This window comes from Bos indicus x Bos taurus, chromosome 6 (assembly GCF_003369695.1).
Source record: "Bos indicus x Bos taurus breed Angus x Brahman F1 hybrid chromosome 6, Bos_hybrid_MaternalHap_v2.0, whole genome shotgun sequence".
Classification (NCBI taxonomy): domain Eukaryota; kingdom Metazoa; phylum Chordata; class Mammalia; order Artiodactyla; family Bovidae; genus Bos; species Bos indicus x Bos taurus.
The window spans coordinates 22,060,765-22,074,300 of NC_040081.1; the positions used below are offsets into that span (position 1 = coordinate 22,060,765).

Below are 13,536 nucleotides of genomic sequence, written 5' to 3' on the forward strand. Positions count from 1 at the left end.
AGATCAGCCCTGGGGTTTCTTTGGAAGGACTGATGCTAAAGCTGGAACTCCAGTACTTTGGCCACCTCATGCGAAGAGTTGACTCATTGGAAAAGACCCTGATGCTGGGAGGGATTGGGGGCAGGAAGAGAAGGGGACGACAGAGGATGAGATGGCTGGATGGCATCACTGACTCGATGGACGTGTGTCTGAGTGAACTCCGGGAGTTGGTGATGGACAAGGAGGCCTGGCGTGCTGCGATTCACGGGGTCGCAAAGAGTCGGACACGACTGAGCGACTGAACTGAACTGAACTGAAGCTCTGTTCCAGACACTTGCCACGCATCAATTTATTCTCACAACACCACCACATCCTTTACAGAGAAGAAAAACCCAAAGCTCAGAGAGATTATATATTTCCCTGTGGCCCCAAAGCTACAAAGTGGCAGTGAATTTTGAGCGCAGTCCTAACCCCAGAAAGTGCTCCTTTTAAGGCTGTACTAAAATTGACGTAAAGAGAAACACCGTCTAAAGTTTTGACAAGGTACTTCCGGCACATGCATCCCGTGGCGTTGCTTTTTGGCTCATCGGCCCTCTGAGGTCAACGCCATCTCCGGACTTTTACAACACAAAAAGTCAATACTCTGAAGAGACGTGGAACGGGTAGAATAAACTGAAAACACACCAGGCGGTTCCAGAGGGCTCCAGAAACCTCCGTCTCCGAAGGATGGGGCGACCGTGACGCCACTTAAACGCGTCAGCTCAGCCCGCAGTCGGCAGCCCCGCCCCTTCGCATTAGCCCCGCCCATACTCTGGCGATCTGTAGCGTTTGCCTCAGGGCTGCGCGTGGGCCCGGTGGCGGTTGCTGTGCTCCCGCGTCGCTCCCTGGGCAGCGGGAGCTGCTGTAGAGATTGTAGGTACAGCCAATTTGTCTTTACCCTCCCTTTCGGCACTAGTCCCTCGTTTCCCGGGGTCTTTCCTCTCCGGTGGCGCCCAGGAACGCCTTCCCGTCTCCTTCGCTCTAAGGAGCGTACGCCTGCTCCTTTGCCGGGCTCTAGGGAAACAGCCACAGATGTTTATTTCTTCTGTCCTCTCTCTGACTCGTTTCTTTGCTCCCTCACCCCACGTGTCTCTCTATTCTCTCCGTTCCTCTTCCATTTCTTTCTCTCATTTTACGGAGTACTCGCAGATAAGAAAGAAGAGGTTTGTCAGTCAAGACTGACAGAAAAATTAATTTTATTAAGCGCAGACTCTCGTACAGATGGTGAATATCTGCAAATGAACGTTCGCAAGCTCCTGTGATTGAAGGTGTGCTCCAGGATTGGTTGCTGATACTGGAAGGCTCACCTCCCTCCTCCCGCGCCCCTCACCCCGCCTGTTTCTTTCGGCTTTGATCGCCGTGGACAAGCCCTTCAGATCAGTGCTTTTGAAGGATAGAGGGCTGTTGTTGCACAGGTACCATGTGTCAGGCTTATCGTGTAGGAGTCCTTGTGAGAGGCCTAGACCTGGCCCCCGACGCCGCTCTGTGTGTGTCCTGTAGTCTATAAAAGATCAGATGGGATGATGGAGAGGAAAGATTGGCTTGGGTCGCACCGAGAAAGGTCAGACCCCACTAAATAATTTTCCATAAGAATAAATAGTATTGTTATTTGTGCAACAGAAGTATGGGAAATTAACACGTTACTCTCACACGTAAAGAATTCAAACCCCAGACGTTTTGGTCACTGTGCCTATGAAATGGATATTCATATTTACTACCTTCTGTGAGTACTAGAATTTATACCACTGGTTTTGTCAGTTGACTCTCTTGTTTTAACTCCTGCCCAATACCAGACAAAAGGATAGAGGCAGGTGCAGTAATAGCAATATATAAAGTAACATTTTTATTGCACTTCCCATTTTGTACATTATTTTCATACTCATCCTGTTTATACAACCTGTGAGATAAAGCTGGTTAACAAAGCTCCATTTTACTGAAGAGGGAACTAAACACTGAGATTAGGCAGTCCCTGGAACATAGTACTTCCCCGTCCCTGGAACATAGGCTTCCCTGGAGGCTCAGACGGTAAAGAATCTGCGTACAGTGTGGGAGATCTGGGTTCGATCCCTGGATTGGGAAGATCACCTGGAGTAGGGCACCACAACCCACTTCAGTATTCTTTCTTGGAAAATCCCATGAAGAGGGGAGCCTGGCGGGCTACAGTCCGGGGGTCACAGAGTTGGACACCACTGAGCAACTAAGCACAGCACACTGAAACATAGTACGATATACAGTAAATACATTCAGTAAATAATTTAAAAGGGAAGATTTTCAAGGAGCTACACCATATTTTCTTTTGTATTCTCTAGACCCAGAGGTAAGTCTAGCAATGGTAAGCTCACAAATATAAGCTAGAGAGGTCGAGTGACTTGCTCAGGTCAGTGACTTGCTGAGATATTTTTAGGGGATTTGCCAGGCATTGTGAATATCATGGTTAAAAAAGACTGGCAAGATTCCTGTCTCATGGAACTTACATTTTAATGAAGATACAAAATAAACAGGTAAACAGTGTATGTATAAGGAAACTTGGATAATGGTGAGTACAGTGAAGAAGTAAAACAGTGTGAAGTGAGAGGACCTCAGAGAGTGGTTACTTTAGATTGATTGGTTAGGGAAGGCCTCTCTGAAGAGTTGATGTTTGTGCTGAGACCTCAGTGACATAAAAAAGCCAGCCAAGGAAATACTGGGGATCAGAATATTGCAGGTAAAAGAAATTACAATTGCAAAAACCCAAGGTAGGAAAGAACTTGACTCTTTCAAAGAACATCATTAAGAATGCTGTAGCTGGAAGGTAGAAAAAGTGGAACAAGATGAGCTTGGAGAGCATAGGTAGGGGCCCAAGCATGTAGGGCTTTGAATCGGTCATGGGGATCTACGCATAAGCTAGGAATTTATGTATTAAAAGTGTGATGAGAAACCAACAGGGAGTTTTTTTGGTAGGGAGTAATACAATCTGATTTATTGTATAAAGATTTGTTCCACCTGTTATGTGGTGAATGGGCCATAGGGGATGGGGGGCAAGAGTAGGAGCAGAATGTGGTAATCCAGGAAGGAATGACCATAGTTTTGGCTAATGTGGTATAAACCACATCATTGGGTGTGAGATATATTTGGTGGCATAACCTACAGACTTGATGATGTTTTAAATACAGGAGTGAAAGAAAGAAGCTTCTGGATTTTTGTATTGAGCCTTCAATCAGTTCAGTTCAGTTCAGTCGCTCAGTCATGTCCAACTCTTTGCGACCCCATGAATTGCAGCACGCCAGGCCTCCTTGTCCATCACCAACTCCCGGAGTTCACTCAAACTCACGTCCATTGAGTTGGTGATACCATGCAGCCATCTCATCCTCTGTCGTCCCCTTCTCCTCCTGCCCTCAATCCCTCCCAGCATGAGAGTCTTTTCCAATGAGTCAACACTTCGCATGAGGTGCCCAAAGTACTGGAGTTTCAGCTTTAGCATCATTCCTTCCAAAGAACACCCAGGACTGATTGAGCTTTAGTGCATGATTTTTCCACTTACCAAAGAATCTGCCTGCAATGCAGGAGATCTGGGTTCAATCCCTGAGTCAGGAAGATCCCCTCCCTGGAGAAGGGAATGCCACTCCTGTATTCTTGCCTGGAAAATGCCCTGGAGAGAGGAACCTGGTGGGCTACAGTCCATGGGGTTGCAAATAATCAGACACGACTGAGCAACTAACACTTTTCCATTTACCAAATAGTAAAAACTTGGGAAGAAAATGTGTATAGGGGGAGTATTTTTATTTTGCTCACCTTACATTTGATCTGCTTATTAAAAATCTAAAGTTCTGAATTTTGAGTTGTGTATATGGGACCAAAGATACAAAGTTGAGAGACATCAGCATGAATTAATAGATAAAACTGCCTAGGGAAAGTGTGTTCATAGAGAGCATTCCAGTGATTAGAGGTAAAACAGAGGAAAAGAAGCAAGCGAAGGAGATGGAGTAAGCAGTGAGATAAGAAGAAAACCCGAAGCATGTGGTGACTTAAGAAACCAAGATGACAAAGCATGGCTAATGGTACTGACACATGCTGAGAGGTAATGTAAAATAAATGACTGCTGAGTTTTGATAAGCGCAATAAAGAGTATGTGTGATGTGAAGAAATGGACGTAGCTCGTGGATATCTCAAGATATTTCACTATGAAGAAGAACTGAGAAATGGCATATATGGGGTCGAAGTAGAATTCTTAACCATGGGGATGCTTAAGTATGTTTTTAAGCTAATGGGAGTGATCCAGTGTAGAGGGAGAAAATATTGTACAAGAGAGAAAATGTATCTCTTAAAAGTGGGGTCTCTCAGAAAGTGAGAGGGAATTGAGTCCAGGGAATATGTAGAAATGTCGACCTAGAAACATGAACATAAAACATAGTAACGAGAAGAAAAGCAGTGAGTATAGGTAGAGATGCAGATACAGGGGTGGATTCAGTGATCAGAAGATGAGTTTCTGCCTGAAGTTCGTAGGAGAAGGAACATTTGGATGAAAGTTTTAAGAGGTGAAGAGAAAATATAAAAATAGTCATTTTGAACACAGAAGCAGTCATACTTGTCTTAGTTCGTTCAAGCTGCTATAACAACAACAAAAAATACAGTCTGGTTGTCTTACAAACAGAATTTTTTTCTCACGGTTCTAGATGCTGAGAGGTCCAAGATCAAGGTGCCAGCAGATTCAGTGTCTGGTGAGGGCTCAATTCTTGGTTCATATGTGTCTGAAAAAGGCAAGGGAGCTCTCTGGGTCTCTTTTATAAGACCATTAATCACATTCATGTGTGCTCTGCCCTCATGAACTAATCACCTCCCAAAGGCCCACCTCCTAATACCACCATCACAATGAGGGTTAGGATTTCTACATATGGATTTTGAGGAGATACAAATATTCAATCTGTAGCAATACTAGAGAAGCATAGTAGCATAGCTGGGCAGAATTGAGTGGCCATTTGATGTTTGTGGCCTTGTGAGTGTGTAGCTAAGATAGGATGGAAAAAGGATCATAGGAGCCAAGGAGATCAAGAAACTGAAAGATGAGAGTGGTGGGTGGGCAGCACTTGGGTGTCAGTAGGTAAGTTAGTGGCTAACCTAGTCCTTGAACCCACATATCCTGCCTTAGCATAACGTGGTACTATTTTACTGACAGAAATGATTCAAATTGTTACTGTTTTGTGCCACCTACACTTCCAGTTAACATTTTCTCAAAAATTGTGGCCTGATATTTTTTGTTCCATATGTCTAAATTCTAGACTTTCAATGACTGGTATTTCTAACTCTTTTGTCCCTTTAATATTTACTTGTTAAATGTTTTGGCTTGTTTATCTGTGTGTGTGTGTGTTTTGTTTTTGTTTTAAATCAAATTTATTATTCATATATCATACTATTCATAAACTATTTGTTTATTTAAAGTATACATTTCAGTGCTTTTGGTGTATTCACAGATATGAATAACTATCACTATGGTTTTGGAACATTTTCATCACCTTAAAAAGAAACCCCATGCCTTATTGCTAAAAACTTTGTGTCCTCCCCATTCCTAACCCTGCTGCTGCTGCTGCTGCTGCTAAGTCGCTTCTGTCTTGTCCGACTCTGTGTGACCCCATAGACGGCAGCCCACCAGGCTTCCCCGTCCCTGGGATTCTCCAGGCAAGAACACTGGAGTGGGTTGCCATTTCCTTCTCCAATGCATGAAAGTGAAAAGTGAAAGTGAAGTCACTCAGTCGTGCCCGATTCTTAGCGAACCCATGGACTGCAGCCCACCAGGCTCCTCCATCCATGGGATTTTCCAGGCAAGAGTACTGGAGTGGGGTGCCATTGCCTTCTCTGTTCCTAACCCTACCCAACTACTAATCTACTTTCTGTCTCTGTAGATTTCCCTATTATATACTTTCACATAAATGGATAATATGTAATCTTTTGTGATTGGCTTTTTTCATTTAGTATGATGTTTTTTTTTTTTTTTTTTTTTTTAGTCATCCATTCAAAGATTTTTATTTTTTGTTTAAACAATAATATAGACTAATTGCAGAAGCACTTTGGCAAATTTATAGAAAGACACTGATTATTTTTAAATGCATAGTTTTAAATTTTACAATGCATGTAACTGGAGTTAACCTAGAAATTAAAGACATTTTTCAATAAAAAGTATGTTTATGTTAAACTCCCAGTAGTCTTACTGTAAATATTTTTACAGTCAGTGAGTCATTTAAAAAAATAATTTTCTAAGTACCTTGTATACACTATAGAGTCCTATTTTACTTTATTTAGCAAGTATATCTTTATAGATAGTGGAAAGACAAATTCATCCCTGCCCTGAGTGAATTTTCACAAATTTTAAAAGTACAAATGAGCAATGTTAATTACACTAGAAACAAAATAAATTGCATTTGTTTAATTAACAAAGAGAAATCCCTGGTACTGTTAATTAAAAGTTCTCTCAAACAACACTGATCTCACTCTCACAGAACAAACGACATACAATTTTTATGGCTATGCAAAAATAAGCAAGTGATATTTTTATAAATTCATAGATATTATAGTTCTAAATTAAATCTTGAAAGATTTTAGCCATTAATTTTTATTATTTTTTTTTCTTTTTTTTTTAGAAAAATTTAATTAGTATACATGTGTTCCCCATCCTGAACCCTCCTCCCTCCTCCCTCTCCACACCATCCCTCTGGGTCGTCCCAGTGCACCAGCCCCAAGCATCCAGCATCGTGCATTGAACCTGGACTGGCATCTCGTTTCATACATGACGTTTCACATGTTTCAATGCCATTGTCCCAAATCTTCCCACCCTCTCCCTTTCCCACAGAGTCCATAAGACTGTTCTATACATCAGTGTCTCTTTTGCTGTCTCGTATACAGGGTTATCGTTACCATCTTTCTAAATTCCATATATATGCGTTAGTATACTGTATTGGTGTTTTTCCTTCTGGCTTACTTCACTCTGTATAATAGGCTCCAGTTTCATCCACCTCATTAGAACTGATTCAAATGTATTCTTTTTAATGGCTGAGTAATACTCCATGTAATACTCCATTGTGTATATGTACCACAGCTTTCTTATCCATTCATCTGCTGATGGACATCTAGGTTGCTTCGATGTCCTGGCTATTATAAACAGTGCTGCGATGAACATTGGGGTACACGTGTCTCTTTCCCTTCTGGTTTCCTCAGTATGTATGCCCAGCAGTGGGATTGCTGGATCATAAGGCAGTTCTATTTCCAGTTTTTTAAGGAATCTCCACACTGTTCTCCATAGTGGCTGTACTAGTTTGCATTCCCACCAACAGTGTAAGAGGGTTCCCTTTTCTCCACACCCTCTCCAGCATTTATTATTTGTAGACTTTTGGATCGCAGCCATTCTGACTGGTGTGAAATGGTACTTCATAGTGGTTTTGATTTGCATTTCTCTGATAATGAGTGATGTTGAGCATCTTTTCATGTGTTTGTTAGCCATCTGTATGTCTTTGGAGAAATGTCTATTTAGATCTTTGGCCCATTTTTTGATTGGGTCATTTATTTTTCTGGAGTTGAGCTGTAGGAGTTGCTTGTATATTTTTGAGATTAGTTGTTTGTCAGTTGCTTCATTTGCTATTATTTTCTCCCATTCTGAAGGCTGTCTTTTCACCTTGCTAATAGTTTCCTTTGATGTGCAGAAGCTTTTAAGTTTAATTAGGTCCCATTTGTTTATTTTTGCTTTTATTTCCAATATTCTGGGAGGTGGATCACAGAGGATCCTGCTGTGATGTATGTCAGAGAGTGTTTTGCCTATGTTCTCCTCTAGGAGTTTTATAGTTTCTGGTCTTACATTGAGATCTTTAATCCATTTTGAGTTTATTTTTGTATATGGTGTTAGAAAGTGTTCTAGTTTCATTCTTTTACAAGTGGTTGACCAGATTTCCCAGCACCACTTGTTAAAGAGATTGTCTTTAATCCATTGTATATTCTTGCCTCCTTTGTCAAAGATAAGGTGTCCATATGTGCGTGGATTTATCTCTGGGCTTTCTATTTTGTTCCATTGATCTATATTTCTGTCTTTGTGCCAGTACCATACTGTCTTGATAACTGTGGCTTTGTAGTAGAGCCTGAAGTCAGGTAGGTTGATTCCTCCAGTTCCATTTTTCTTTCTCAAGATCGCTTTGGCTATTCAAGGTTTTTTGTATTTCCATACAAATTGTGAAATTATTTGTTCTAGCTCTGTGAAGAATACTGTTGGTAGCTTGATAGGGATTGCATTGAATCTATAAATTGCTTTGGGTAGTATACTCATTTTCACTATATTGATTCTTCCAATCCGTGAACATGGTATATTTCTCCATCTATTAGTGTCCTCTTTGATTTCTTTCACCAGTGTTTTATAGTTTTCTATATATAGGTCTTTAGTTTCTTTAGGTAGATATATTCCTAAGTATTTTATTCTTTTCGTTGCAATGGTGAATGGAATTGTTTCCTTAATTTCTCTTTCTGTTTTCTCATTATTAGTGTATAGGAATGCAAGGGATTTCTGTGTGTTGATTTTATATCCTGCAACTTTACTATAATCATTGATTAGTTCTAGTAATTTTCTGGTGGAGTCTTTAGGGTTTTCTATGTAGAGTATCATGTCATCTGCAAATAGTGAGAGTTTTACTTCTTCTTTTCCAATTTGGATTCCTTTTATTTCTTTTTCTGCTCTGATTGCTGTGGCCAAAACTATGTTGAATAGTAATGGTGAAAGTGGGCACCCTTGTCTTGTTCCTGACTTTAGAGGAAATGCTTTCAATTTTTCACCTTTGAGGATAATGTTTGCTGTGGGTTTGTCATATATAGCTTTTATTATGTTGAGGTATGTTCCTTCTATTCCTGCTTTCTGGAGAGTTTTTATCATAAATGGGTGTTGAATTTTGTCAAAGGCTTTCTCTGCATCTATTGAGATAATCATATGGTTTTTGTTTTTCAATTTGTTAATGTGGTGTATTACATTGATTGATTTGCGGATATTGAAGAATCCTTGCATGCCTGGGATAAAGCCCACTTGGTCATGGTGTATGATCTTTTTAATGTGTTGTTGGATTCTGATTGCTAGAATTTTGTTTAGGATTTTTGCATCTATGTTCATCAGTGATATTGGCCTGTAGTTTTCTTTTTTTGTGGGATCTTTGTCAGGTTTTGGTATTAGGGTGATGGTGGCCTCATAGAATGAGTTTGGAAGTTTACCTTCCTCTGCAATTTTCTGGAAGAGTTTGAGCAGGATAGGTGTTAGCTCTTCTCTAAATTTTTGGTAGAATTCAGCTGTGAAGCCGTCTGGACCTGGGCTTTTGTTTGCTGGAAGATTTTTGATTACAGTTTCAATTTCCGTGCTTGTGATGGGTCTGTTAAGGTTTTCTATTTCTTCCTGGTTGAGTTTTGGAAAGTTGTACTTTTCTAAGAATTTGTCCATTTCTTCCTCGTTGTCCATTTTATTGGCATATAATTGTTGATAATAGTCTCTTATGATCCTTTGTATTTCTGTGTTGTCTGTTGTGATCTCTCCATTTTCATTTCTAATTTTATTGATTTGATTTTTCTCCCTTTCTTTCTTGATGAGTCTGGCTAATGGTTTGTCAATTTTATTTATCCTTTCAAAGAACCAGCTTTTGGCTTTGTTGATTTTTGCTATGGTCTCTTTTGTTTCTTTTGCATTTATTTCTGTCTAATTTTTAAGATTTCTTTCCTTCTACTAACCCTGGGGTTCTTCATTTCTTCCTTTTCTAGTTGCTTTAGGTGTAGAGTTAGGTTATTTATTTGACTTTTTTCTTGTTTCTTGAGGTGTGCCTGTATTGCTATGAACTTTCCCCTTAGGACTGCTTTTACCGTGTCCCACAGGTTTTGGGTTGTTGTGTTTTCATTTTCATTCGTTTCTATGCAAATTTTGATTTCTTTTTTGATTTCTTCTGGGATTTGTTGGTTATTCAGCAGCGTGTTGTTCAGCCTCCATATGTTGGAATTTTTAATAGTTTTTCTCCTGTAATTGAGATCTAATCTTACTGCATTGTGGTCAGAAAAGATGCTTGGAATGATTTCTATTTTTTTGAATTTACCAAGGCTAGCTTTATGGCCCAGGATGTGATCTATCCTGGAGAAGGTTCCATGTGCGCTTGAGAAAAAGGTGAAATTCATTGTTTTGGGATGAAATGTCCTATAGATACCAATTAGGTCTAACTGGTCTATTGTATCGTTTAAAGTTTGTGTTTCCTTGTTAATTTTCTGTTTAGTTGATCTATCCATAGGTGTGAGTGGGGTATTAAAGTCTCCCACTATTATTGTGTTATTGTTAATTTCTCCTTTCATACTTGTTAGCATTTGTCTTACATACTGCGGTGCTCCCGTGTTGGGTGCATATATATTTATAATTGTTATATCTTCTTCTTGGATTGATCCTTTGATCATTATGTAGTGACCTTCTTTGTCTCTTTTCACAGCCTTTGTTTTCAAGTCTATTTTATCTGATATGAGTATTGCTACTCCTGCTTTCTTTTGGTCCCTATTTGCATGGAAAATCTTTTTCCAGCCCTTCACTTTCAGTCTGTATGTGTCCCCTGTTTTGAGGTGGGTCTCCTGTAGACAACATATGTAGGGGTCTTGTTTTTGTATCCATTCAGCCAGTCTTTGTCTTTTGGTTGGGGCATTCAACCCATTTACGTTTAAGGTAATTACTGATAAGTATGATCCCGTTGTCATTTACTTTATTGTTTGGGGTTCGAATTTATACACCATTTTTGTGTTTCCTGTCTAGAGAATATCCTTTAGTATTTGTTGGAGAGCTGGTTTGGTGGTGCAGAATTCTCTAAGCTTTTGCTTGCCTGAGAAGCTTTTGATTTCTCCTTCATACTTGAATGAAATCCTTGCTGGGTACAATAATCTGGGCTGTAGGTTATTTTCTTTCATCATTTTAAGTATGTCTTGCCATTCCCTCCTGGCTTGAAGAGTTTCTATTGAAAGATCAGCTGTTATCCTTATGGGAATTCTCTTGTGTGTTATTTGTTGTTTTTCCTTTGCTGCTTTTAATATTTGTTCTTTGTGTTTGATCTTTGTTAATTTGATTAATATGTGTCTTGGGGTGTTTCGCCTTGGGTTTATCCTGTTTGGGATTCTCTGGGTTTCTTGGACTTGGGTGATTATTTCCTTCCCCAGTTTAGGGAAATTTTCAACTATTATCTCCTCAAGTATTTTCTCATGGTCTTTCTTTTTGTCTTCTTCTTCTGGAACCCCTATGATTCGAATGTTGTAGCGTTTAATATTGTCCTGGAGGTCTCTGAGATTGTCCTCATTTCTTTTAATTCGTTTTTCTTTTATTTTCTCTGATTCATTTATTTCTACCATTCTATCTTCTAATTCACTAATCCTATCTTCTGCCTCTGTTATTCTACTATTTGTTGCCTCCAGAGTGTTTTTAATTTCATTTATTGCATTATTCATTATATATTGACTCTTTTTTTATTTCTTCTAGGTCCTTGTTAAACCTTTCTTGCATCTTCTCAATCCTTGTCTCCAAGCTATTTATCTGTGATTCCATTTTAATTTCAAGATTTTGGATCAATTTCACTATCATTATTCAGAATTCTTTATCAGGTAGATTCCCTATCTCTTCCTCTTTTGTTTGGTTTGGTGGGCATTTATCCTGTTCCTTTATCTGCTGGGTATTCCTCTGTCTCTTCATCTTGTTTAAATTGCTGAGTTTGGGGTGTCCTTTCTGTATTCTGGCAGTTTGTGGAGTTCTCTTTATTGTGGCTTTTCCTCACTGTGTGTGGGTTTGTACAGGTGGCTTGTCAAGGTTTCCTGGTTAGGGAAGCTTGTGTCGGTGTTCTGATGGATGGAGCTGTATTTCTTCTCTTTGTTCAGTCGCGCTCCTTTCGAAGAGTTGGGTTGCTTTTCTGGGTGCCTGATGTCCTCTGCCGGCATTCAGAAGTTGTTTTGTGGAATTTACTCGACGTTTAAATGCTCTTTTGATGAATTTGTGGGGGAGAAAGTGTTCTCCCCGTCCTACTCCTCCGCCATCTTGGCTCCTCCCCTCTAGTATGATGTTTTCAAGGTTTATCATAGCATGTATTTTTAATGGCTGGATAATATTCCGTTGTGTAGGTGTACCACATTTTGCTTATCCATTCATCTGCTGATGAATATTTGGGTTGATCTGCCTTTTGGCTATTATTAATAATGCTGATATAAATATTTGTTTATAGATTTCTGTGTGGACATATGTTTTCTTGAGAATATACCTAAGAGTAAAATTGCTAGGTCATCTGGTAACTATGTGAAATCATTTCAGGAACTGCCAGATTGTTTTCCAAAGTGGCTGTATCATTTAGCATTATCACCAGCAGTAGAGGAGGATCCTATTTCTCCAAATCATTGTCAATACTTGTTATGTGACTTTTATTTTAGAGAGATATAGTTGATATATGATATTATATAAGCTTCAGGTGTACAGCATAGTGAGTCACAATTTTTAAACGTTGTACTCCATTTATAGCTATTACAATACATTGGCTGTATTCCCTGTGCTGTACAATATATCATTGCAGCTTGTTTATTTTATACATAGTAGTTTGTACCTCTTAATCTGCTACCCCTATATTGCCCCTCCTTCTTCCCTCTCACCACTGGTAACCACTAGTTTGTTCTCTATGTCTGTCTGTTTCTTTTTTGTTATATTCATTAGTTTGTTTTAGATTCCACTTATAAGTGAAATCATACAGTATTTACCTTTGTTTTTTAAAACATTCCCATGCATATGTGTTTATTAAAGTACAAAAGCCAACATTTTAGGTGCTAAAGGGAAGATGAAGGAGGAGATTTGGAACTCCTGTTTATAGAGCTGAGATGGCCAATAACAGGAAGACCTGATCTGTAGTCCTTCTAATAACAATAATAATAATATCATCTGGATACTCCTTTACATTTTGTGTTATACTTTCATTTTCTCTTATCTCATTTGAATTTATAACTACCTTTTTCGGATAAGAAAACTGAGGCTTAGAGAGGTTAAGGATCTTGACAAAGGACACATAATCAGAAAGCAGCAAAATTATTAACCATGGTATTCTGATAATAAGTCCCATATCTTTCACAGTAGCAGTTTGCTTTTACACTTTTTACACTCCATTATATCCAAAGTGATAGCAAAGAAAAACTCTGCTAAGTAGAAAGTCATGGTTGCCTGGAGTCCTCATACAATGTGAAAACATTTTGTACGTGTTTAAAATCCAACAGTTAATGGGATTAGGTATTTATCCACCATTTATTATGTTAGGTAATTCAAAGAACTCAGAAATGATTATGAAATCAGCACTGATTCAGTCTACTGAGAAAACAGGTGAAAATGCGAGTCTCTGAGAAGCATTTCTTGGATCCCATGTATCGTACATGGAGAAGAAAATGACAGCCCACTCTAGTATTCTTGCCTGGAGAATCCCATAGACAGAGGAGCCTGGCATGTTATAGCCCATGGGGTCACAAGAGTCAGACACGACTTAACAACTAAACTAC

The 13,536-nt window shown here is 39.3% G+C and overlaps 1 protein-coding gene across 3 annotated transcripts in view; it reads left to right on the forward strand.

Moving 5' to 3' along the window:
- Nucleotides 1–792: 792 nt before the first annotated feature.
- The window catches only part of SLC9B1 (solute carrier family 9 member B1), an 84,573-nt gene continuing 71,829 nt past the window's right edge, over nucleotides 793–13,536 (forward strand). The window contains exon 1 of one of the 3 annotated variants that reach the window (XM_027543944.1): nucleotides 793–891. The gene's annotated coding sequence lies outside the window, so the exon portion shown is untranslated. Of the gene's footprint in view, nucleotides 896–13,536 lie in introns of all 3 variants that reach the window. The other 2 variants (XM_027543945.1, XM_027543946.1) reach the window with 2 other exon arrangements.